The 24,030-nt window shown below is 49.7% G+C and overlaps 1 protein-coding gene across 4 annotated transcripts in view; it reads left to right on the top strand.

Moving 5' to 3' along the window:
* Positions 1 to 24,030, top strand: part of LOC135896089 (A-kinase anchor protein 1, mitochondrial-like) — a 130,512-nt gene that overhangs the window by 17,261 nt on the left and 89,221 nt on the right. For 2 of the 4 annotated variants that reach the window (XM_065424421.1, XM_065424425.1), the window contains exon 2: positions 3,800 to 3,924. The exons of the other annotated variants lie outside the window; for them this stretch is intronic. The gene's annotated coding sequence lies outside the window, so the exon portion shown is untranslated. The remainder of the gene's footprint in view (positions 1 to 3,799; positions 3,925 to 24,030) is intronic. 4 annotated transcript variants of the gene reach the window in all.

The following is a 24,030-nucleotide window of genomic DNA, read 5'->3' as shown; positions in this document are numbered from 1 at the left end:
GTTGTGGTTGCAGGTGAATGACAGAGCTTTGCATTTAGTAAGGTTTAGCGGCATATACCATTTCTCGCACCATACTGCGATGGAATCGAGATCCTGTTGTAGTGCGGTGATTTCATTCAAGCCTTTGATTGGGGAATATAGGACACAGTCATCCGTGAAAAGACATAATATATTCTTAATGTTAGCAGGTAAGTCAGTGATGTAGATGAAGAAAAGTAGAGGTGATAAACCAGCGCCCTGTGGGACACCCAATGTTACGCTGCTAAGAGATGAATTATGGTTATTTGCAGAGGTAAACTGTGTGCGCCCTTTTAAGAAGTGTTCAAGCCAGGTAAGCAAGCTATTCGGGATTCCGATAGATGCGAGTTTTTGAATTAGGTGATTGTGGGAAACGCGGTCGAATGCTTTTGAGTAATCCAAGAAAATGGCATCAATCTGCCAATGTAGGTCCATGAAATGTAGAACGTCATGGGTGAACTCGGCGAGTTGGGTCTCGCATGAAAATACTTTTCTGAAGCCGTGCTGGTGACGGTAAAGAAGTTGATAGATTACAGGTGAGACATTAGGTTGGATGAGATTATATGTTCTAGAAGTTTAGAAGGAATGCTGGTGAGAGAAATTGGGCAATAATTTATAGCACGGGAGTGGTCGCCAGTCTTGAAGATTGGTACGACATGGACCTTTTTTCAGTCGTCGGGCAAGCTTTCAGTCTTTAAGGATTCGTAAATATTAGGCGTAGTACCTGGCTAGAAATGTTACTGGTGTTAACTAGTATGTTGGCGTTAATTCCATCACACCCGGCTGAGGTGGTTAGTTTGAGTGAATTAATGAGGCTACATATGCCATCAGGGTTGATCTTGATGTCTGGCATTAATTTTACTGGGAGGGCTGGTATTGGTTCAATGAGAGTGTCATTAGTGTTGGAGAAAACTGAGGTGAAGTAGTCGTTAAGAGCTGACGCGCATTTCTCAGAGTTAATGAGATTACCATCAGGATCTGTTAGTTCAATCTGTCTAGAATGTGTCTTCACTGAAAGTAAGCCCCAGAATTTGTTGAGGTTTGATTGTAGAATCGTCAGAAGGTCATGATTAAAGAAGTTATCTTTGGCTCGTCAGCTCCTGAATATATTGGTTAGCGCACAGTTCGTATTTTCCCTATGTTTTTGAGTTATTTGTAAGTTTAGCTTTTCAGTAAAGCCTTTTCTTTTTAGTAAGGAGAGCTTTCAGTCGTTTATTAAACCATTCATTGTTAGAGTCAGATTTCACGAGAACTGTTATGTATCTAGCTTCCAAGTTGAGCAATACATTCTTATAAGGTTCCCAGTTGCTATCGACAGTTCTTGATAAGATTGCTGAAAATCATTAAAAAAATTTATGGAGTTCGTTATTTATGGCATCAAAGTCCGCTTTTTTGTAATCTTTTATTATTTTTGTTGTGGGTGACTTTTTCTTAAGCACTATTGTCATGCAGATATGGATGATGTTGTGATAGCTAAGACCGGGTAGTGTGGCAACGCTCTTTAAGCTATCAGGGCAAGATGTGAGCATAAGGTCAATGGTGTTATCCCTTGTTGTAGGACATGATATCACCTGATGTAGGTTGAAGTCTAGAATAAGGTCAATAAATTGTTTAGCTTCGGATAACGGTGACCTGTTGGTTACAGAAAGCAGAGGCCAGTTAATGTTAGGGTAATTGAAATCGCCAAAGAGGTGGATAGGTGCATTAGGGAATTTGTCAGTGATGTCGGTTAGTGCTTTACGGAGTGAATCGCAGAATGACGGATGGCTGTCCGGCGGCCTATAGCACACACCAAAATTTGTCTTTCCAGCACCATTGTAAGCGCAAGTCCACAATAGTTCGAGATTATCATCCCAACTGATCAGGGAAGATGAGAAGGTGTTTCTGATAGCTAATAAAACACCCCCTCCTCTCTGGTTGCTCCGATCGTGGCGATACAGAGCATAGCCGGAATTCGGAGGGAAAATTTCGCTATCTCTTATGTCTCCGTTTAGGCATGTTTCAGTTAGTACCATGATGTCGGCATCGATGTCGTGAGTCAAGCTGCGAAGTTGTTCTTGTTTGGGTTGCAAACTGCGAATGTTAGTGAAGGCTATGTTAAGGATAGGTAAAGATGAGGGACGATTGTGGGATGAGGTTGAAGTGATAAGCTTCGTTGCCCGTCATTGCACGTTTTCGTGTCTTGTTATTTGGGATGCGCTGTTTCCATGCGCCTTTATGAATGGTCTCGTAGCCTCAATCGCGCTGTCAGAAGTAGGGTCGTAGTGATAGCGCTTATTGTTGACGAGCAACTTGTCTACGTGTAGTTAGAACGCACATTTTTGTGGTCGTATGAAACGTAACAATTTAGAATGTGCGATGCGAGTAGCAGGACCGAAATCTTCACGTATAGTGAAGTTAGTTGCCTTTAGTTTCCGCCCACAGGCCAGAATGTTGTCCTTTGAATTGAAATGAGCCAGCTTGATAATTATCGGGCGTTTTCTTTCAGGACGGTATTTGCCTTGCATTCTTTCGCCATTGCCAACAGAATGAGGCATGTGAAACCTCACGTCAAACACGGCAGTGCTTTGGCACAGTCTTCCTGCATACTTAGTCAGTGAGCTGAACCTAATTAAGGCCACGTTGGGTATGCCGAGGGTTCACTTCACCTGCAGCTTTAAGGTCAGAGGTTTTCTTCTTGCCGTTAGTGGATAGAACCAGTGAAAACAAAACACGTTTATGTGTGTAAGCCGCAACTGAAGGGGATATCAGCAGTGCACAAATGCATTTTCCTAGCCGCGTATATCAGATAAGTGTGTGTTGTGCTAATTAGAGGCCTGTGGAGTACACAGAAGCTTCCTCATTTTGTGTGGCTTCTAGAACTAAGCTTCTCAGGGATAATGTTTTGACCACAGGGAGTTTTAACAAGCTTTCTCTTTGTCAGCTTATGAGCCCTTTCCTGGGACGTATGAACGGTGTGTCCCCTGCAAATGCTTTCCCTGGTAGTTCTTCCGCCAATTGTTGGTTGTTCTGGGAATACATTTGGCTTGTTGCTGAACCACTTTGGTGCACTCACTTTCAACACGGGAAGCTACGTACGCAAAGGTTTCTGTTAGAACCAGTAGGCGAATGCTATTCAGTGTTCTGTCTTCATTCCTCTATAGTTCTATTAACTAATAGTCTGAGTTAACAGTTTTATAATGTCTCTTTAGCTTTCTTTCTCAATCTATAGACACTAAATGGCATTTTTGCTTCTCTTGTCTTTAGGCTGCAGGCTTTCTATCCTTTGTATCATCACTGCTGTGGGATGTCTACTTGAAAGCGTGAAGGCTCCGTTGCACTCGTGGACAATCCCCACACATATATCTTTTGGGGATAGAAATTGCGTGCTGCTGATTGTGAAGGCAACAAAGAGAATTGTTACATATTAGTTGTGATCACTCTTCCTTTTACCTGCAAGACCTGCAGAAAGCTGAGCATTCAGTATTGCCATTGTGTCCATATCACCTGAGACGCTGATCTGAATAGCACTTATCAGGTTGGTTTATCCTTCGTTATCTTACGGCTGTGTGTGTCCACTGCAGGTTTTCTTTAGCCATTAAGTGTGTTCTTTGTGCACCTTTTGGCTTGAACGTTTATGATGAAGCAGAATTATACTTAACAGCATTTGTCGGCACTGTATTCACATAGGTCTTGCTTCTGTTTAAAGTTTCCTTTTTGTGTAAACATCTGTATGTGCTTTCTGACTGCTTTGTCTTTTGGTAACAAACGCATTACATTCTGGTGTTTCTGTGATCAACAGATTGCGACATGTGGAACTGATAGCAGAACCAGAGTGTGGACTTTTCTAATGGCTTTGCACAAACTTATTAACCGTAGCCAACATCAAGATACTGGCAGTTTAAACGGACGTGGTGTACAGCTCATGTAAGTGGGAATTCATTCCATTCATGTGCATAAGGGCAAGTTTTTACATGACGCATCAGCAACGAAGCTTCAGTTCATCCGTATCATTCCTCATCACGTTGCTGTCAACATTAAATTGAACTTTAGTTTTTCCTTTGTGGTGATTTCTTGAAATAAGTGTAGCCTTGTGTTCCTTTGAACTTTGCAGCTGTACTGTGAGCTTTTATTTTGCTATGCTAAAGCAGTTGTAACACACAGACATACACAGAGAGGAAGAGAAAGACTAATGCAGCAGCAAGTGTTAAGAACTTCCATGCTCGTTTGTTACATTTATTTTGTAAAGCTAGTTGATGCTACAGATATTGTGTGTCCCGTGGCCTTTTCACGAATGTTTCGTCGACTCGCCTATTTTTACAAAACATTCTTAGATGCCACATTTCACTGGTGCACTGATGTCCTTGCCTTCTTTATGCCAGTTTTAACTGCAGTAGGCTTGCTTAATTTTTGATGCCGCCGTTTCTTCTTAATCATCTCACATGGAAAATGCACTAGCTAGTACAACATACGTCTAGTTACATCATTCTGGATAACTAAGCGAGCTCTATTGCGGCTGTCGCGGAATTATGTTACTTCACTTTAAAACGTCCAAACCTGATCAGAAGGTGAAGCATTTTTGTTAGGCATGATAAAAGACATGTTGGAGATGTTGAAACTCGCGGAAAGAAAACAAACGCCCTTCTGGATCTTTTTTCATGATACGACGTGGTTATTGATACACAGTCTGTTGATCTGTTTATCTGCTTATTACGGCGTTCCTTACGATTCTTTGCAACCTTTCGGTCGAGAACGAAACAAGTAGAGCGACATTGTAAATAATGTTCTAAAGCCGCCGTAGTGTTGTTGAACAGATCCTTAACGTGTCCCCAGAACTTTGTAGACGAGCGTTCCTTCTTACCCATGCCATCGAGAAAAGAAAAAAAAAAGTGGCTGCTAAGTATAGGCCTCCGAGATTGTTAGAAAACCTGCCCTCCATTCGCCGAGGCCGCGGTCGCTCCGGTTTCGTTTCTCGCCTTCCACGCAGATGGCGCGACGGGTATTGCAATCGGCGTACGGTGATTTAGACAGCACGTTGTGAGGCGCTCGGTCGGTTCGTTCGTTTCACCCCATACACATTTTCCTCGCGTAGACGTCGTGAATTAAGTGGTTCCTGAAGAGAAACAGCAAATTAGTTAGAAAGATGGAGAAACAGTTATTTCAAGGCATCGAGGGTAGCATGCTTGAGTAAATCGCCACACCCGTAGCAACGAAAGGTTGTAGTTACTCCATAGATATACTCCGTTCCATACATAGCTGTGAACACTGTGGAGGCTAGATGGACTTCTTGCAGTGGCTTCGTTCGCGCTGGGATACAGTGCGATGGTTTTTGACCGCACTTGTGCGCAACTGTCTTTTATAGAGGATCAGTAATCGCATGAAAGAAGTTTTAACCTTTAGAAACAAACACAGACTGTGGTATACGGCTGCTAATGCGTTGTTTTAGAACCTTTTTGTTTTTGATGCTCCTTTCTTTTTTTTAATTTTCAACCCGTCGCGAGGACCGTCACATACATGCTGGCGCGAGCGAACGCTGCTTGGCGCGCAGCGAAGCATAGACGGAACGCGCGGAATGGTAACTTTTCTTGACCGAACTTCTTGCGTAGCTTCCACAGGGTTGACTGCTATGTTATGGAACGGAATATAGTCCCCGCGATAGATTTGAAGCCTTTCATCCTTGAAAAAAAAAAACGAGCTTGTGGCAACGCTTGTGATGCGCCAATATTTCTAACAAGCTCCATCTAATTAAGCCGCACTTGGGCACGTGGCCGTCAACAGAAATCACGTCGAAGTGATGTCCTCTTTTGCCGTCTCACAATGCGGCATACGTACGGCACACGCAATTACTTGCTGACTGGTTGATAAACCCTTATATTTGGTAGATGATATGCTACCTATGGTAGATGTGGTGAAAGGCTCGCCGCCCACCACATTCTGCTTGAGTGTCGGGAGGCAGAAGCTGAGGCAAAGAACTTCAGAATACCGACAGCGTATCCCAGTGCGCCCGGCAGTAGCGAATTTTAGTGCGTCCGGTATTTCGGCAAGCGCGGGCGGTTTGCCGGTTTAGCGGGGGCGTAAACCTGAGCGGCCAGATTGGTGGCGCGAAGCTCAACCACACAAACACAAAGCTAGTTACTATATTCTGCTTAACTGCTGGTGTAAATTTTCGACAGCCGCGTAATCGTGTTCGTAATTTACCGTTACGGCTGAAATAATTTTCTCTTCAGTTCACTCGTTAAATACACGACAGCAGAGAGAAACGATCTCGTCGTCCGCGAACAGCTGGTTCATCGTCAGCCTTCGTCGTTTCCACTTCATTGCGTCCTTACAATTACCCTAGACAATCATTCGGCCCAACAGGTCAGTGAGGGACGGCGTCCCACTGCGAACCTACGCATTGTTGTGCCATTACCACAAGCCCGGATTCCGAATCTGCAAGATGCAGAATTTATCCTGCGAGCGCCCAAATTCTCCCTTGAAAAGGCAAGATGCTGAGCCGTCAGGCAGCGGTGTCCTGCGGGAGAAGCCTCGGCGAGCAGCGTGTTCGGACGTGTCAGCGTGTGCCAGACAGCCCGGCGCCGCACCTCCCTTTGCCTGGAAGTCACCGCGCGCGCGAACTTTGAACCGGGTGGCCAGCGCGGTCGCTGGTTGGACCCCTCGGACGACCGTCGTGTGCTGACTTTGTATTGGGCCGTTTGAGTGACAATGGTTCCTCGGGGATTATAAAAGCAGCGACGCGCTGCCTGAAAAACAGGATCCGCCGACCCAGCGGGAGACAGTGTCGCTCCCGACTGGGGTGAGATGTGTCACGCGTTTTCGCCGGACGCCGTCGTGCGGGAACAGTCGCGTTTGTGTGAGCTCTCGGCCCCAGTGCCGACCCGTTCATGTCCTGTATGATAACCTGTATATAATGTATAAAGTCCCTTTTGTTATTCTCATCGACGCCAGGCTCGGAGTCTTCGCTACCAACGCTCTGTCACGAAACGGGTGACGAGCGCTACGGGACCACAAAGTCGTAATCGTGGTGCAGCGGTGCAAGTCGTAACACTGGATGGCAGCTACGGGATTGACCGGCATCAGCTACCTCGGCGCGGTGAGTGCCTGAAGTTTACCTCAATCACCAGACTTTCTCTGACACAGGTTATAGTAGCTTAGGGAAGGATTTGGTGTTGCATTGTGATAACCTTGTGTGTTTCAAGCCTAGTAAGAGTGTTTTGAAAACCAGGGGATGCTGAGGGGGTAAAACAGGGCAGTGTGTGAAATACTTGCATATGTCTTACTAGTAGTGTTATAGTAGCGTACGGCAGGTATATTCAAAAAGGGTAAACAGCAGGAGGACAGTGTGAACGATGGAGAAGTACAAGGTGAAGGAACTTCTCGAAATTTGTGAGGAGTTGGGCATTGAGTTGGGCTCAACCAAAAGAAAGAATGCGATCCTTGAGGTCATGAGGACTGGGGACGTAACGGCTGAGGAAGCCGCAGAGGCCTTGGCGGGTATCAATGAACGTCGGGAAAGGGAGGAGAAGGAACGTTGCGAGCAGGAAAGGAGAGAACAGGAACGTCGCGAAGAGGAGAGGGAGCGACGTGAGCATGAGCTTAAAATGAAAGAGTTGGAGACCCGAAATAACTCGCTGGCGCCTAGTCTCATTTCTAATGTTCCAAGAATACGCGATCAACTTCCACCCTTTGTCGTCGGAGAGGATATGGCCAAATACCTCGTGAAGTTTGAGCACGTGTGCGAACGGAATAGCATTGAGCGATCCCTCTGGGCACAGAATCTGTTAGCCTTGCTTCCTGGGGAGGCATCAGACGTAATAACTTGCTTATCGAAAGAGGCGTTTGAGAGCTACAGTGATGTGAAGGAAGCGCTACTGCGGAAGTACAAATTGTCGCCCGAAGCTTTCCGGCAGAGGTTCCGGTATGCAAAAAAGGGCAAGGAGTCGAATGTTGACTTCGCGTTTCGTCTAAAAGCCGACATGGTGGAATGGCTGAAGGGCGAAGAGGTTTACGACGACCGCGACAAAATTGTCGAATGCATCGCGTTGGAGCAGTTCTACCGTTGCATTGATGAGGATGTCCGGCTCTGGCTGCAAGATAGGCTAAAGGAGGTTAAGCTAAACAAGGCAGCAGAGTTAGCGGAAGAGTATTACACCCGCCGCAGCTTGCACAGCAAGGCAGTGCGCGTAGAAAAAGCTGATAGGAGAGATTGGTTTTCCGGGAAGCCCGACGAACGGAAGCAAATCACGCGTCGCGAGTTTCGGGACGACGAATCCCTTACCAAAGAAACTGTAAGGGAAGGACAGAATGCATCTCAGAATGATGACGATGGTCCGAAACAGCGAAACGAAATGACGCGTTCTTTTGAAAAACGGAAACCGTTAACCTGCTACAATTGCAAAAAGCAAGGGCACATCGCTGCAAGCTGCCCAGAGAGAATTGCTTTTGCAACGATACAGGAAACTCACAAGAACATACGTCTATTGGAGCCCTATGTGCAGGAAATTAAGGTAAACGGCAAGAAGTGCCGAGCACTGCGGGACTCTGCAGCAACTATGGACGTTGTTCACCCGTCTTTCGTCTCCTCGAGTGATTTTACGGGAGAGTGCGTTAGGATACGGCAAGTGGCCGAGAAGGAGAGTGTCTGTTTACCGATCGCAACGGTTATCATTGAAGGAGAGTTTGGGAAACTTAACACCGAAGCCGCGGTGTCAGCCGCCCTCCCGGAGCAATTTTCCTACCTCTTCTCAAATAGCTCGGAGCAGCTGCTGAGGGATCACGGCAAATCATTCTTTGCCGACGTGGCGTACATGGCCCCCACGCGATCCAAAGCGCGCCCGCTGTCGAGGGAACTTGACTTAGCGTCGGTGAGCGAACAGCGGTGCGGTACAGGGACCGATCAGGGTAACTTGAGTGGCGAGCAGTCACGGGAGAGGCAGAGCTCGGAGGCTGGCCTAGGCGAGCGGGTCCTGGAGGTGAGTGGGAGTGACGCGTGCAGTGCTAGCCGCGATAGAGACGCGACGCCGCAATTAGGCGACGCGGGCTCCACACTCGCTCCGGTTTCCGCCAGCTGGCAGGAGCAGGCTGCAGTTGAAAGGGAAACTCGGATTCGCGAGCAACAGGAAGATTGTTCACTAGCCGATCTGAGGAAGAGCGTCAAACGGGGAGTGAAAAAAAGGAGGGTTTCATTTGGCAAGGAATCTGGCTTATTGTACCGCCGCTACACGGATAAGCAGGGTCGCAAATATAAGCAGCTTCGGATTCCGCGAAAATATCGCCGGGAAAAATGAATGACCTCATTTGCTTCCTCAGAAGTATGTTTTCGGTCCAAGTGATTTCAAGGGGACCATTCCATTTGTAATTATTATTGCTGATTAATAATTGTTTCTATTTTGTTGAGTTGTTAATTTGAAAACTGGTTGTTTCAGCCTTGTGTACTAGATCGTACACCTGCCTCTTGTTGCAGCGGGAGAAAAAGGGGGATAGCAATTTAGTTAGGTTGATTTGGATTATGGCCTTGTCTGGTGTTTGACGGGAGACAGAGGGCACTTGATCGTGTTGGGTGTTGCCTTTTGCCGGTCGGTTTTGCAAGCTGCAGAACGACCAACCGGGACCAGTGGCGAGAAGCAAGGTCTTAGGAACGACCCGAGCGGAGCTGGTCGAGGTACCTTGGCGACAACGTGGTGAGCAGAGCTCCTGTCCTGGCGAGTCGGACCTGGGCACGTGAAGTTACCTGGCGTCCCGACACTGGACGTGAACTTGGACGAGCCTGACGAACGTGCGCGCCTGGCATCCGAGCCACGTGGAGGCAGCTCGTCTTCCCGGCGCCTTATCTGAGGGCGGGGATGCTGTTGTGCCATTACCACAAGCCCGGATTCCGAATCTGCAAGATGCAGAATTTATCCTGCGAGCGCCCAAATTCTCCCTTGAAAAGGCAAGATGCTGAGCCGTCAGGCAGCGGTGTCCTGCGGGAGAAGCCTCGGCGAGCAGCGTGTTCGGACGTGTCAGCGTGTGCCAGACAGCCCGGCGCCGCACCTCCCTTTGCCTGGAGGTCACCGCGCGCGCGAACTTTGAACCGGGTGGCCAGCGCGGTCGCTGGTTGGACCCCTCGGACGACCGTCGTGTGCTGACTTTGTATTGGGCCGTTTGAGTGACAATGGTTCCTCGGGGATTATAAAAGCAGCGACGCGCTGCCTGAAAAACAGGATCCGCCGACCCAGCGGGAGACAGTGTCGCTCCCGACTGGGGTGAGATGTGTCACGCGTTTTCGCCGGACGCCGTCGTGCGGGAACAGTCGCGTTCGTGTGAGCTCTCGGCCCCAGTGCCGACCCGTTCATGTCCTGTATGATAACCTGTATATAATGTATAAAGTCCCTTTTGTTATTCTCATCGACGCCAGGCTCGGAGTCTTCGCTACCAACGCTCTGTCACGAAACGGGTGACGAGCGCTACGGGACCACAAAGTCGTAATCGTGGTGCAGCGGTGCAAGTCGTAACAGCATGTCGCACCTTGGCACTGATGAGCCGCCCATACGAACCCGCGTAATGTGGTGTGCGCCCAGCTTCGATTACGCTTTTTTTTTTATCCGTGGCTGGTGTGCCATCTTGGGGGTTAGAATTCGCGGGCGATAAGCGAACGCACCTCAATCCGGGCCAGTTGTTATCGCTGCTGCAAAGGCCGACTTTTATCGTTGCACTTCCGTAATTAGTCCCCCATTACCATCGCTACTACCGCCGCACTCGTCTCGCTTGATTAGCACCGTCGCCGAAGGCCTTGTCATGGCCTTGTTATGCCCCTACTTTTGATGGAAACAGTTGCACGGCGTGCTTCTGCTATACTACACGATAAGAGTGCGATAAGGTGTACCTTCGGTGAGCTCGTGCGATAGCCGGCTCTGTCCGTAGCTATTGCGTTCACCGTCAGGCAGAGAGACGCGTTCAGCTTCGATTTATCCAGTCGCGCTGTAGTCTCGTTAGGATAGCCTTAGCCGAGTGTTTACATAGTCCGCCGTACCTAAGCAATGTGCGCACAGCCACCGCAGCTAGTATGATTTGCGCGCATCATCTGCTATAATTGAAGAGCCCTGTCTATTGCACTTGCACAGCAACGCGTCCAGGCGTCGCCTTGCCCTCGCCGGATGGACGAGGGTGCCCCCCGTCTTCGGAAACGCGCGTCAGTTGCCTCGGGAGTGCGACAGCTTGATCCCGGCGCTTCCGTCGGCTCATTTCGCAGCCAAAAAGGGGCGAAGTCCGGTAGACGCTGCCGTGGCGCTGCCTGCGGGCGTTCGTCCGCTCTGCAGCGTTCGGCTGATGGCGCGACCAGCTGATAAGGTCCGCTCCGTGGTCATTTAAATGCCTCTCTCTGGCCGGCCGGACCCGCGCGGAAACTGGTTCGCCCACTTGAACGGTCGTTGGCTCTCCTCCCCCTTCTCTCTCTCTCGCCCTCCCTTCTCGGACGGCGACCTCCTCAGCCCGAATCGGGAGCAGCACACGCGGCTGCCCCTCTTGCGGTCGGCCTGCCCGTCCCCAGATGGGCCGGCCGGCCGGACCGTCCAGTTTCCTGCATCCGCGGCCCACGGGGAAGGATAAAGACGCGCGTCTCGCTGGCGTCCACGCGGGTGAGGCGCTGCGGACACGCTCGGTTATCGTCGGTAGCGCTTCCTGGATGGTGCGGGCGTTATTTTAACCAGGTTCGAAATCTTCGGCGCGAATCAAGGCGACTGGGCGCCGCAAGACTGGGGCCCGGTACTCTTCGTCTTTGTTGCCTGTGGTTCTCCTGCGTGTCGCTCCTGTAGTGGATGGCGGGTTGCACCTTCCTCGGAACGCGTCGCGGATACGTGACGCCTTCGCCCTCTGATGGTTGAAGCCAGTCTAGTCCGTCCTTCTCCACCGAGAAAGCGTGCCTGAATTTAACTAGGACAGCTTTATGCGATTTCTTTTTTCGTACGAGGCTCTTTTCAGGCCTGCTGCGAAATTCACAAAGGTCGCCCAGCACAAAATCCCGATCCTACAAGCGGTCGGTTCGTTGGTTTCCTTCTAAATGTGGCGCATAATTGCTATGGGGGAATGGCCAAGTAAGGGATTTATTTGTATTTATTTATTTTAAATACTGCTGCTCTCAACCGAGAGCATTGCAGGAGGGCAATACAAAAAGTAAATTCATGAACTGGAAATAAATGTCTAAAACAGCGTTCATCACTCCAACCAAGAAAAAAACGATCTTAATCATTTGCGTGCAACCCTAAAGGCTTGACTGCTACACAAGTTTACAAAGTAATATACTTGGGTGTCACATACTCCATAAACAAACTCACATACAAACATAAAATGGGATAATCACATTACATGCGCGAAGGCGTTTAAACAACTAGGGATTCTGCGCAGAAAATTGAACAGAGCAGTTCCAGCCGTTAAACTAACTGGCTATAAAATCCTGGTCAGACCTATTCTAGTATACGGAAGTACAGTGTAGGACCCTCATCAAAAGCACCTTCGCGACAAACTTGAAAGATTGCAGAATAGCGCTCTGAGGTTGATCTATTCAAAATATTATTTGTACAATAGCGCAACGGACATGCGCAATGAAGCGCACCTTACAACTCTGTCTAACCAGCGTCACGTCGCTTCTGTGAAGTTTATCTTCTCTTTTACGGTCACAAAAAAAAATAAGTAAATACGACGATATTCATCCGCCTGGCAGTCGCTCTAGTAGGACAAACCACGGTAAATGCATCCGGCCATTCAGTGCGCATTCAAATACGTTTACATATTCCCATTTCGCTCGCACTTTGAACGCTTGGAGCGCGCTACCAAGCGAAGCTGTAAATACCCCAAATCTAGATCGCTTTTGTTCGTTTGTGGAGCAGCTAATGGAGCCTGTATAGCTACTTGTAAAAGCGCAGAAAATATCTTGTAGTGTTGTACTGTGTTTATTTTTTTTAATTTTTTTTGTACATCTCTTTTCTCATGTGTAGCATGCGGTTTCTAATGATGTGGTTTTCTCGTGTACGCGAACTGTAACAACGTAGGTAACGTACTATTGATGTACTTGCTATTGAAAAAGCGTTCCGGTCTTCCTCACGTCGTCTCTGTTGTTTTTCTGGGAACTTGTGTCTAATTAGATATCTGTGATGTTGTATACCCGCTACCTGTATGGATCTGCAGAAGACCTACAGTTTTGATAAGGAAAAAAAAATTGGAAATGGCTACAAATAGCCAAATATGCAATCAATAAAAGTATAGTGAATGTAGAAAGAAAGAAGGGGTTACGTAAACGTAGACAGTGCATGTTTCATACATTTGTGCAGCCCTGTCACGGCTTGTCACCCGTTCACTGTCGGCGCGAAGTCGTCGGCGGGGTATGCACGCCGCTTGGTCTTTCTGTACTCAGGCGAAGGAGTCAAAGTCGGGAAAAAGTCAGAAAAAGAATATTTATCGACTGACAATGAATTGCACAAAGATTAAAAGGAACACAACACTAACACACATGCACTTAATCTAGATCAATGATGAAAACAAAAGAAATAAAACGAACTGTTAACAGTAAATATATAAATTAACGCTACACAAAACACACTTAACGGTGGTCAACAGAGTTCGAAAGAAAACAAATGATGGCGTACACGTGGCCGGGCAGCAGCAGCAGCAGCAAGTTCATAAAGCGTGGAGTCGACGGCAGAGCTTTCCCGAAGGACGCCGGCAAGCCGATCTTGTGACGGTGGATGCGATTGCTGGACTCGATTTTCCCGGGAGTCTAGTTCTGACGACCTCCCTCGAGCAGGTTGAGCTAACTTGAGGGGAACTACCGTGAGCTTCGTCGCAGACGTTGGTTTGTCGTCTCTTACGTCAACTCGCAGTTCAGACGCGGTAGGCGGCCCAGGCGATACTCGACGGCACTAGCTCCTTGACGCTTCTCAGCAGATTGTAGGCTTAGCTTCTAGACTGCTTAGCTCGGTCTAAAACCTGCGTTTAAATAACTTCTCATTTCCCTAGTTCCCTGTGTTGGGGAACGGCAGATATTGGTGACGATTCAGCCAAGTTCACCCAAATGTATCCCGGCTCCTCCCAAGGTCTAGGCCGCACCCCTCTTAATTAGGGGCGAAGGAACGGACGATTCCCCCCTGCTTTTAGAAGTCGCGCACTTGTATTGCACCACACACGCACACCCTCGAGTCTGTGGCGGGCCTCTGTTGTTTATTCACAAACAAAGGAGGAACTACGGCTGCCGACCATACGGCGCTGTCGGCACACATTCACTGTCAGCACTTCGTGGACACAGGATTGCACAGACACACCACATATTTCGGAGTATTTGCACCCCTGCTTTCTTAGTAAGCTTCTCAATGCACGTGCGGGGCAGAGAATACACAGCGGTTCCTACAAAAAGTTGTCGGGGTGTCATGGTCGCGCCGACCACAAAAAGACAGTAATCTCTAAACCTGCCTTCGACTTCTTTTGGCCGCTTGCCCGAGTGGCCGACAATAACCGTCTTGCACGCCGGTCCCTATTTCCACGACCTTTTAGCGCCCGTTGGTCGGTGCTTCGCCGAATCGAAAAATGCTGCACCGTGACAAGCCCACTAATAATAGTTTCCCGAGGCGGTAATGAACGTTGTTTCTGAAAGGAGGAGGCGGGGGGGGGGGGGGGTCGAGTGGCATAGCGTGTGGGTAGGACTACTACAGTTGTACGATTGAATTTAGAAAATGATTTGGTATTTGTGATATATGGGTGCAATTGGTTCCATTCTCGTATAGCTAGTGGGGAAAAAATGTTTAAAGGTCTTATTTCGATTTAAAGACATTATTTGGATGGTTTTGACGCGTATTTCGAGATTTGGAAAAGGAGATGTAGTTCGATGTGTCTATGTTAAAGTTGTCACGAAGAAGCTGGAAGAAAAACTGTAGGCGTGAGTGGAGTTCGGCGTTGTTTGTGCGGACGGCTGCATGCAAGGGTCGCGCGGGGCGGTCAAAAGAGACGCGTGGTTCGACACCAAGACGGCGGCGATTTATAGCCATCGGAGGTGGGGGACCCACAGTCAACGAAGAGCGCGTAGGCGGGGTGACTGTGTGTCGGGCTTCCGCCAATCTGTTCGCGGAAGCAGTGCCCTGGCTTTGAAGTCACCCCCTCGTCGCTGAACCGCACTATGCCGAGACATTCGCAAACTGTCCAGATGCCCCAACAGAGCGTGGAAGTGCTTTCTTCGGGGAAGTGTGTCTTTTGTGAGGTTGTGAGACAAAAGGGGACTCGTTGCACTGCAAAGGATTCGTGGCAACGGCCTGGACGTATTGGAACACCCGATAGTGTCACCTTGGAGCCTCTTTGTGTGCACACTGCGCGCACCGCAGTGTGATTGGACGAACGATGGGGCGAGGGGGTTGCTGGGGGTGCTTTTAGGTGCGTGCGGGGCCGTTGGAGAGGATTCGGTGGAGATTCGACTGAGAAAGAAGACCAAAATTCTAACATGTTACTCGTAGTGATGTCCGTGTAAATACTTTCCTTTCTATCGCTTGCCTATTCTATGTTAATAAACAGTTAAACCCATTCCAATCAGCGTCACTGGCTTGCCCACTGTAATGTGACTTCGCGACATCCATAATATCTTCAAGTTTTCCCTCACTGACATCGAGGCGAACATCAACTGGCGCAGTCGACAGAATCGCGACGTCTTTCTACTGAAGGCAAGTGACGTGTTGGTTGCTTGGGAGGAGAGCAAGCAGGCGGGGGAGCATTTGGAAGCCCCAAGAAAGGACACGACATCAGCGTCGGAAGGACGGCGCTGGAAGCTACGAGCAAGGCTGCAAGCTGGACAGTCTGCAGCAGGCTCATTGTTGCTGAGCGGAGCTGCAGGAATCTCGGAGACGCACACCACAGTAATGCCGGAGATGCCACAGGTGGAATAGCGACGTAGCGCAGCGGAGTTCGAGTCAGCAAGACTGACAGGGTGAACCGCAGGAGCGCAGATGACGTCAACGCTTCCACAGCGACGCAGCGCCGCGGAGTTCGAGTCGGCAAGGCTGACGGGGTGAACCGCGGTAGCGCAGGTGATGTCGAGGGCGGCATAGCGACGGTGGCGACGTGGAGTTCGAGAGCAGTGAGCAGCCTGGAAAAAGAGCTGGAAGTTTGCAGATTAGTTTCGCACCGGACAACTATCAGCGGTTGCTGCGACAGAGAGCTGTCAGGAGCACCCAGGACGGCCAACAACACCCCGGAGAGGCAGTCGAGGTGGCGGAGACAGGAGTGGTCAAGGTAGGGCACTTGTCTGTTGTCTCTTGGTCCACCATTTCGGGCTAGCGCTTTAGTGATATTCTCGAGTTAAAGGGAAGATTCTAGGACATCTCACGATGGCGGAGAGCGACATGGCTGACGCAGGGTCTGGTCAAGAAGGGGAAAATGTACCCATTCGAACAGGTGAGCAATTGCTCACAAAAGAAGTGTTTGAGCTTGAGAAGCTCAGACTAATGCTAGAAAAAATTAAACTCGCTCAAATGCAGGTACAGCCGCTGGCGGATGCACAGCGCGGGCAGAGGCAGTGTTCGGGTCTCAAGCTGCGGGAGTATGCGAAAGAATTGAAGGCAGTTCTTGCTCCAATGCCAGAGGCAGATCCCACAGTGCCCGCATGGTTTAAAAGCGTGGACACTCTTTGAAACGTTGCAAATCCCTGAGGATATTCGTGGAGTGATATTGCTGCCGTTTCTCAATGAGAAGATGAGAGCATTTGTTGCAAGCGAGTCGGACGGTAGCGTAATGCCGTATCCCGAACCGAAAGAAAGAATTCTAAAGGAACTTAAAATGACTCCTAATGAGTATCGGCGCTTTTTCCTATCTGTAAACAAAGAACAGGGTGATCCGTGGCATCAGGTAGCGACCAGGTTAGATACTTTGTTCTCATACTACCTAAAGAGTAGGGATGTCACAACCTTGAAGGATCTAAAAGATTTGGTTATCGCCGATAGGTTGAAACAGATATAATCAGAAGAAGTAAGGACATACGTAATGCAGAATGAAGTCAAGGACTGGCTTGTCGCTAGCGAAATTGCCGAGCTAGCCGAGACATATGAGGAAAGCAGACGCGTGGGCTGGACCCGAGAGCGTTCGGATAAGCCACTCCATGAAGGAGACAGACGCGTGGGGATATGCTCCGGCGGGACTAGCTGGAAATGAAGCTGTAGGTTCAGATGATGTAACGCATGTGGCTAGCTTCAGGGCAGAACAAGAGGACGATTCGCTGCATGAAGTTTGTACGCAAGCAGTTGAGGTACGCAAGGAAGGAATGTGCAGGATAGATTGCCTTTTCAAGAAATGAAAATTAATGGCCAAATTCAGGAGCAATTGGTGTTGCCCGAATTCGAAAGGACAGGAGATTTAGAACTCGTGCACGACACACCGAGTGAGGAATCCTTGTCTGAGGAAGAAACGAAGCAATGGCTTAGGAACGCAATGTCAAGGTTTCAAGCCCCGGAAACAAAGAGGGTTCTGAGAATGGGGCTCGGCCTTGTAACCAATTACCGCGATCATGTTCCTGACTAACTTAAATGGGTGTGCCCTCTCTCTGACTTGTTCCACCGTGGGTTACCCAGAGCACTCCATCAGAATGAACAGGCAGAAAGTGCACTTTGTGCAGTAAAGAATGCGACCCATGGTCACGGTCGTGATTTGCTGTTGACAGACGACGCCTCCGAGGTACCGGTAAGGAGCGGCCTACCGCAGCTTGTAAAGATAAAACAAACACCGGCCGCATTGCTCAGTAAAAGGTTGGCGGTAGCACAGGCAGAGTGCTTAATCATAGAGAGAGAGCTGTTTGCGGCCGTGGGAGGATTCGCACCTGGGTATTTGGAGCGAGAATAAAGGTGGCTGCGGACCACAATCCGCAAGCATTTCAGGCGGGCTCTGGGTCCACCAACCCGAAGTTGTTGCGCTGGTCATTTGCGCTGCAAACTTACGAATTTGATAACGGTTAGGGTGACTAACACCTGATACAGAAATCGCGCGGCCAATGTGGCTCCGCTGAGCTTTTGTGCACATGAGCCTGTGTGGATGTCTGCGGGCGGGTTAGCATGCACGTGCCCATTTCCAGTGTTCGCGGGTGCTTCGGTCGACAGAACTCAAGGTCAACAGCGAAGCTATCTTTGTTGATTTTATCGCGGATGCATGGTGGACCTGAGAGCAGATTTGTGCCCTTCCTTCATGAATGGCAAGGGATCTTGTGTTGTGTTGTGTGGTGTTTGCGGGTGGTGTGTGTGTGAAATGTCACGCTGACAGCAAGTATCCCCGGGACATTCTTGGTGGGGAGGAGTGGAGTTCGGCGTTGTTTGTGCGGACGGCTGCATGCAAGGGTCGCGCGGGGCGGTCAAAAGAGACGCGTGGTTCGACACCAAGACGGCGGCGATTTATAGCCATCGGAGGTGGGGGACCCGCAGTCAACGAAGAGCGCGTAGGCGGGGTGACTGTGTGTCGGGCTTCCGCCAGTCGGTTCCCGGAAGCAGTGTCCTGGCCTTGAAGTCAGCCCTTCGTCGCTGAACCGCACCATGCCGAGACATTCGCAAACTGTCCGGATGCCCCAACAGAGCGTGGAAGTGCTTTCTTCGGGGAAGTGTGTCTTTTGTGAGGTTGTGAGACAAAAGGGGACTCCTTGCACTGCAAAGGATTCGTGGCAACGGCCTGGACGTATTGGAACTCCCGATAGTGTCACCTTGGAGCCCCGTTGTGTGCACACTGCGCGCACCGCAGTGTGATTGGACGAACGATGGGGCGAGGGGGTTGCTGGGGGTGCTTTTAGGTGCGTGCGGGGCCGTTGGAGGGGATTAGGTGGAAATTCGGCTGAGAAAGAAGACCAAAATTCTAACATGTTACTCGTAGTGATGTCCGTGTAAATACTTTCCTTTCTATCGCTTCCCTTTTCTATGTTAATAAACAGTTAACCCCATTCCAATCAGCGTCACTGGCTTGCCCACTGTAATGTGACTTCGCCACATCCATAATATCTTCAAGTTTTCCCTCACTGACATCGAGGCGAACATCAACTGCGTGCTTCTTCCGCTCTTCCTGATAGCGTTTTTAGACTAGAGGCAGCTATATGGCCCTTTTCTTTTTTCTTGTCATGGAGTAAAAATTTATCTTCTCGAAAGGAGATCGTCGCTCGCATCTGCGAATATCAACTCCAACCGACACCGCCCGGAACAGCACAAAACGTGTAGGTGACACTACTCCGCCAGCGATTGCGTCGCTGCTTTTGCATTGGGAAAAACTGTTTTCCATTTGCGCATTGTATATTAGGGCGGAAGGAAATACGAGATCATGAAACGAAGAAGCATCGGTAACGGCACTCGGGCCTCATTCGTGTTGTGCGAAGGCGTCATGCAGCCAGCCCTGCCAGGGGTGCGGTCCCGTAGAAATCGCTGTTCGGACGTTGTCAAGGTGGCATTTATTTGAGTCACTCCGAGACAGCCCTGCAAAATCCGGTTTCAGTCGGTTGTACTTTAGCGTTATTTCGGTCAACGCTGCTGCATTGTCTATCCAAAGGCTATCGTTTAAAGAGTGCAAGGGCGCAGACGTGCAGAGCGTCGCACTTGTTTCTCTCGCCTGCAGCATATGTGTTTTTGCGGGGCAAGTGCGATCAAACGCAGTTGTCACATTTTGCGCGCTCTTAAAGGGCCCCTGAAACGGTTCGGACAAATTTTGTAGGCGCGTAGGGTACAGCTTAAGTAGAACATTCGCACCACAATTTAAGTGAAGCGTTACGTATTAATGGAGCTGCAAGCGATTAGAAGTTACCCTCCTCCCTAGCTATGCTTTTCCTCCTCAACTCACTCGCCGAGAGAGCGGCGCTAAGCTCCGCCTTCACTGGTTCAGCGTCACGATGCGACGTCACATCGCTCACTTCCGGTTGTTTAGGAGCACGCCCCCTCCCGCGCGAGACCTCTCCGCTAGCCGCTTGGCCGTCGACCGAGAGCTATCGAAGCAGCGTGCGTTGCGAGCATTCTGTCGTAGCGCCGAACGTGTCCGGTACTCCGCTAAAAACAGGCAAGCTGGTCATTTCGGCAAATGACTGGAGGCATAAACTCAAGCTGATGAAGGAACTTTAGCGTAGACGTACGTGAGCAGCCTGATCGGTCTGCACGGTCCAGACACTTGCTGGCGCAGCGCTTAACCAGTCAAACAAAGCGCTAATATTGCTCTAACCAAGTGTAAAGCATTTTAAACATTTATAAATCAACGTGTTGATGATTACACTCCTGCGAAAAATACACACCAGCAGCAAAGAATACACTTCGTTGCTGCTACTGTGTATGGTTGAGCTCTGTGCCACCAGGTGGCTGCACCGTGCAGACCGTTCACATTTGCCCTTCTGCTCATCTCGTGGCTCATCCCGGCTCAGTCAAGCGGCCAAACCCTGTCCCCTTGCGCTTGCGTTTGCCCTAATACTGGACTCGCGGTTTGCAGGTCGCTAGGTTTGCAGTCCACAAGGCAACAAAGTCGAATCATAGTGCTCGCGAAAAGACTGAGACCGACTCTGACCGCGGAGCTCTCGTCAAAATGGAGTACGTTGTAACACAAGCAGACGACACTTGCTGTGTGCCGGAAGTGCTGAAGTGTACCAAAAAACTATTCTTGTGTATTCTCTTTAAGTTATTTTCTTTTTACAAAAACACAGTAACTAACATTCCAACTATTACCAGCATCATTTGTTCACCATAAAGTTGGAAAAATTATCGACCACTCGCCCTGGGCAGCCAATCAGATAGCTCGCCCATGTGACGTAATATGGGTTATTTGCATCATATGGGTAGGGGCGGCTTAAAATTCCGCCGAGCAGTGCGCTGCGATCGGCAGCGATGGGTATTTTTAAAACCTTATAATAAATTACACGCTTTACGCAGAGCACTTAGATGCATCAATTAATGATCAGAAGAACCTACTCTAACGACTCAGTACGTTTGTAGAAAATCGCCAAAATCGTTTCAGGGTCCCTTTAAGAAAGAAAAGAAAAAAAACGCTAGTCACGTAAAGAAAGGTCTTGCGGCGCATGTGCCGGTCTGTAGGGCGTATGCAATCTGTGCATAAACAGGCTGTTAGCTCCTGCCTGTGTCACCCCCCAAGAGCTACTACCTTTTTCGTCAGACGCCCGACGTTCCTGCGCGACTTTCTTTCTTTTTTCTTCTTCTTTTTGATGCAGAGGAGGGGCAGGGGCACGATCCGAGGTCCCCTGCCCACAGACTGCCCTGTCGTCGGCCTTTGAGCGTCTGATGTCGCAGCTTTCCAAGCTGCTGTGTTCGCGTACCACTACAATGGGGACGATGAGCCGTAGCCGGGGGCAGTAGCGACAGTGGAGACGGTCCTGTATAGCTGCGTTCAGCCATAGCGTGAGAATGCGCCGCTTCGATTCAGCCGATGTGTTCCTCGATCCTTCTTCGTTCGTATTTTTTGTTGTTGTTGTTTTTGCAGAACTATTCTCGAGGAGGGGGGAGTAGTTTTGCGTAATTGCGAATAAGAAAACGCAGCGCGCAATGCAACAAGGTGCTGCAGACATAGAAGGGTTGTTGGCGCCGCCTTGTGACCTGGAGTTTAACCCGAGCATGCGGAACAATTGACCACTTGCAGAAGTACGACTGCGCATGCGCAAAAACCGGCCGCGGGCGGCGCTTCGTGAGCGCCGTCTCCGTGGTTGGAAAGCAAACTGCGCTGCTCGGGCGTGACATGCCGGCCAACTGAGTCGCTTTCGGCTGCACGAGCTATTATTATGAAAATGGAAATAGTAATTTCTTCAGATTTCCGCCCGCGAAGGTTGATGTGGAGAAGTTTGTGGACGGCAGCGGTGAAGCGGTCGAACCCGGACGGCACGCCGTGGCAGCTAACAGTGCATTCTAGGATCTGTGGCTTATGCAGGCGACTTCTATTCCTTTGTCATCTCCTGCCAGTTCTGCAACGCTGAACAGAAGGCCAGCGACGTGCTGGCAGGGCCCATTGAGGCTTTTAAATATAAAGAATGCAGTTTTCCTTCGCGCTCGTCACTGAGTGACCCTGAGTAGATGCGAGTACGATTAAGCGATTTGTGAAGAACAGCGCAAACAGATGCGGCCAGTCTATGTACGTCATGTCATTTGTGAGTCTGCGCTCGTCTTCTTCTTTTCCGTACATGTCAGTTGTGTTGCGCTCTCTTCCAACATGTCTTCGAACCAATTCGTCAAACTATCTGCCTTGATGAGTATTCGCGAGTGAGCGGGAGCGTACTGGCCTGCGGACGCACGCGCTGCCCATATTTAAGCTAATATAAAATATAATAAAATAGGTTGGCGTAAGCTTTGAGGCCTTAGCGCTCGCAAAAACAAACTGCATAACCTACCGCGTACATATAGCGCATGCGAAATTTGGGATACGGCTTCGTAAACCACAAGCATGCAACACAGCAGTTTGGCGAAACAGCACGAGATGAATATCAAATTTGCAAGCTAGAACGTGTATATCTGTTGTTCCATGCAACAACTAAGAGTTCGGGGAATGCGACAGGCATAAAACACTCATCCGGCCACACATTCACAGTGCTCTCCGGCAATGTCGCCAATGACTTGTGAACCATGCTGTAACCACGTAGATGCCCGACTTCATGGATGGTGTGTACGTAGCTCCTATGAGGCCAAGTGGAAGGTCCACGGTGTTTACGTTAAGTTTTATGTGCTTAACTTAACCCTCTTTTTTTAAAGCCCATCGGCGGTGTGCTTGACAAACGGACGAAGTGTTGGCATGAAGATAACCCCTGTTGTGCCATTACCACAAGCCCGGATTCCGAATCTGCAAGAGGCGGAATCTATCCTGCGAGCGCCATAATTCTCCCTTCACAAGACAAGATGCTGCGCCGTCGTGCGGGAGAAGCCTCGGCGAGCAGCGTGTTTAGACGTGTCCGCGTGTGCCAGACGGCCCGGCGCCGCACCTCCCTTGCCTGGAGGTCACCGCGCGCGCGAACTTTGAACCGGGTGGCCAGCGCGGTCGCTGGTTGGACCCCTCGGACGACCGTCGTGTGCTGACTTTGTATTGGGCCGTTTGAGTGACAATGGGCCTCGGGGATTATAAAAGCAGCGACACGCCGCTCGAAAACAGGATCTGCCGACCCCACCGGGAGAGAGTGTCGCTCCCGACTGGGGTGAGATGTGTAACGCGTTTTCGCCGGACGTCGTCGTGCGAGAACAGTGTCAGGATTGGGGGCTCAATCCCTTCGTCCGTGGTCCTTTGCCAAGATTGGAGTACGGCATGAATTCGAAGGTAGCTGGCCCATGCCGTCGTCCAACTTATTTACGCTGAGATCGTTGATGAAGTGAAGAACTGCTTCTCATCGAGAACGAGGAAAAAGGGGTTTATTTACAGAAATTAACTCAGTCTAACATGACTGCTTGAGAAAAAGAGTATTAGTCCAACAGGACTGCATGAGAGAAGTGAACCAGTCTAACATGACTGCTCAAGAGAAGTGCGTCCAACAATCGCACAACCACAGTTTTTATACACTCGATCCGCTGGTCCTACGACGCGGCGGCTGTTCGTTTACACACCACCAACTCGCAGCTGCTCTGAAGACCAGTTTACAGACACAAAGGCACACACATTCCGAAGCCCAAGCGACGGCGTTGAAGGTGGTGCCGTTCCGGAAAATCGACGTTGTCGATCGCGCGTCGCTCATTGTTCCGAGCCACTCCAAACCGTGAGAAGCACAAAAACAAGACGTTCCCGCGGTAGCTTCTTCAGGCGTGTCAAATCAGCTCCGCATTGGGGAACTCTAGAATCATTGTCCACACACCGAATTCGTCCCGTCACCATGTCGAAGGGGCTGGAGGAAGGCGGCGGGTTCCAGCGCAAAGGTCGCTTCTTTGAACGCCTCGCAGCTGCAGCACGGAGAGGTGGAGAGCGGGAGGTGCGCGTCTTGCACCCCTTGTCGTAATCGGGTGGCAAGGTGACAATCTTGTTGTGCAACCCGCCGTTCTTTACAGCGCCTCCATGGCCCCAAAAGTCTCGACTGTCTAGCGCTGACAACCGCTAGGCAGGAAGAGAACG

The sequence above is a fragment of the Dermacentor albipictus genome, chromosome 2, assembly GCF_038994185.2.
Source record: "Dermacentor albipictus isolate Rhodes 1998 colony chromosome 2, USDA_Dalb.pri_finalv2, whole genome shotgun sequence".
Lineage (NCBI taxonomy): Eukaryota > Metazoa > Arthropoda > Arachnida > Ixodida > Ixodidae > Dermacentor > Dermacentor albipictus.
Note: the sequence above shows the minus strand (reverse complement) of the source record. Positions and strands in the feature narration are given on the sequence as shown.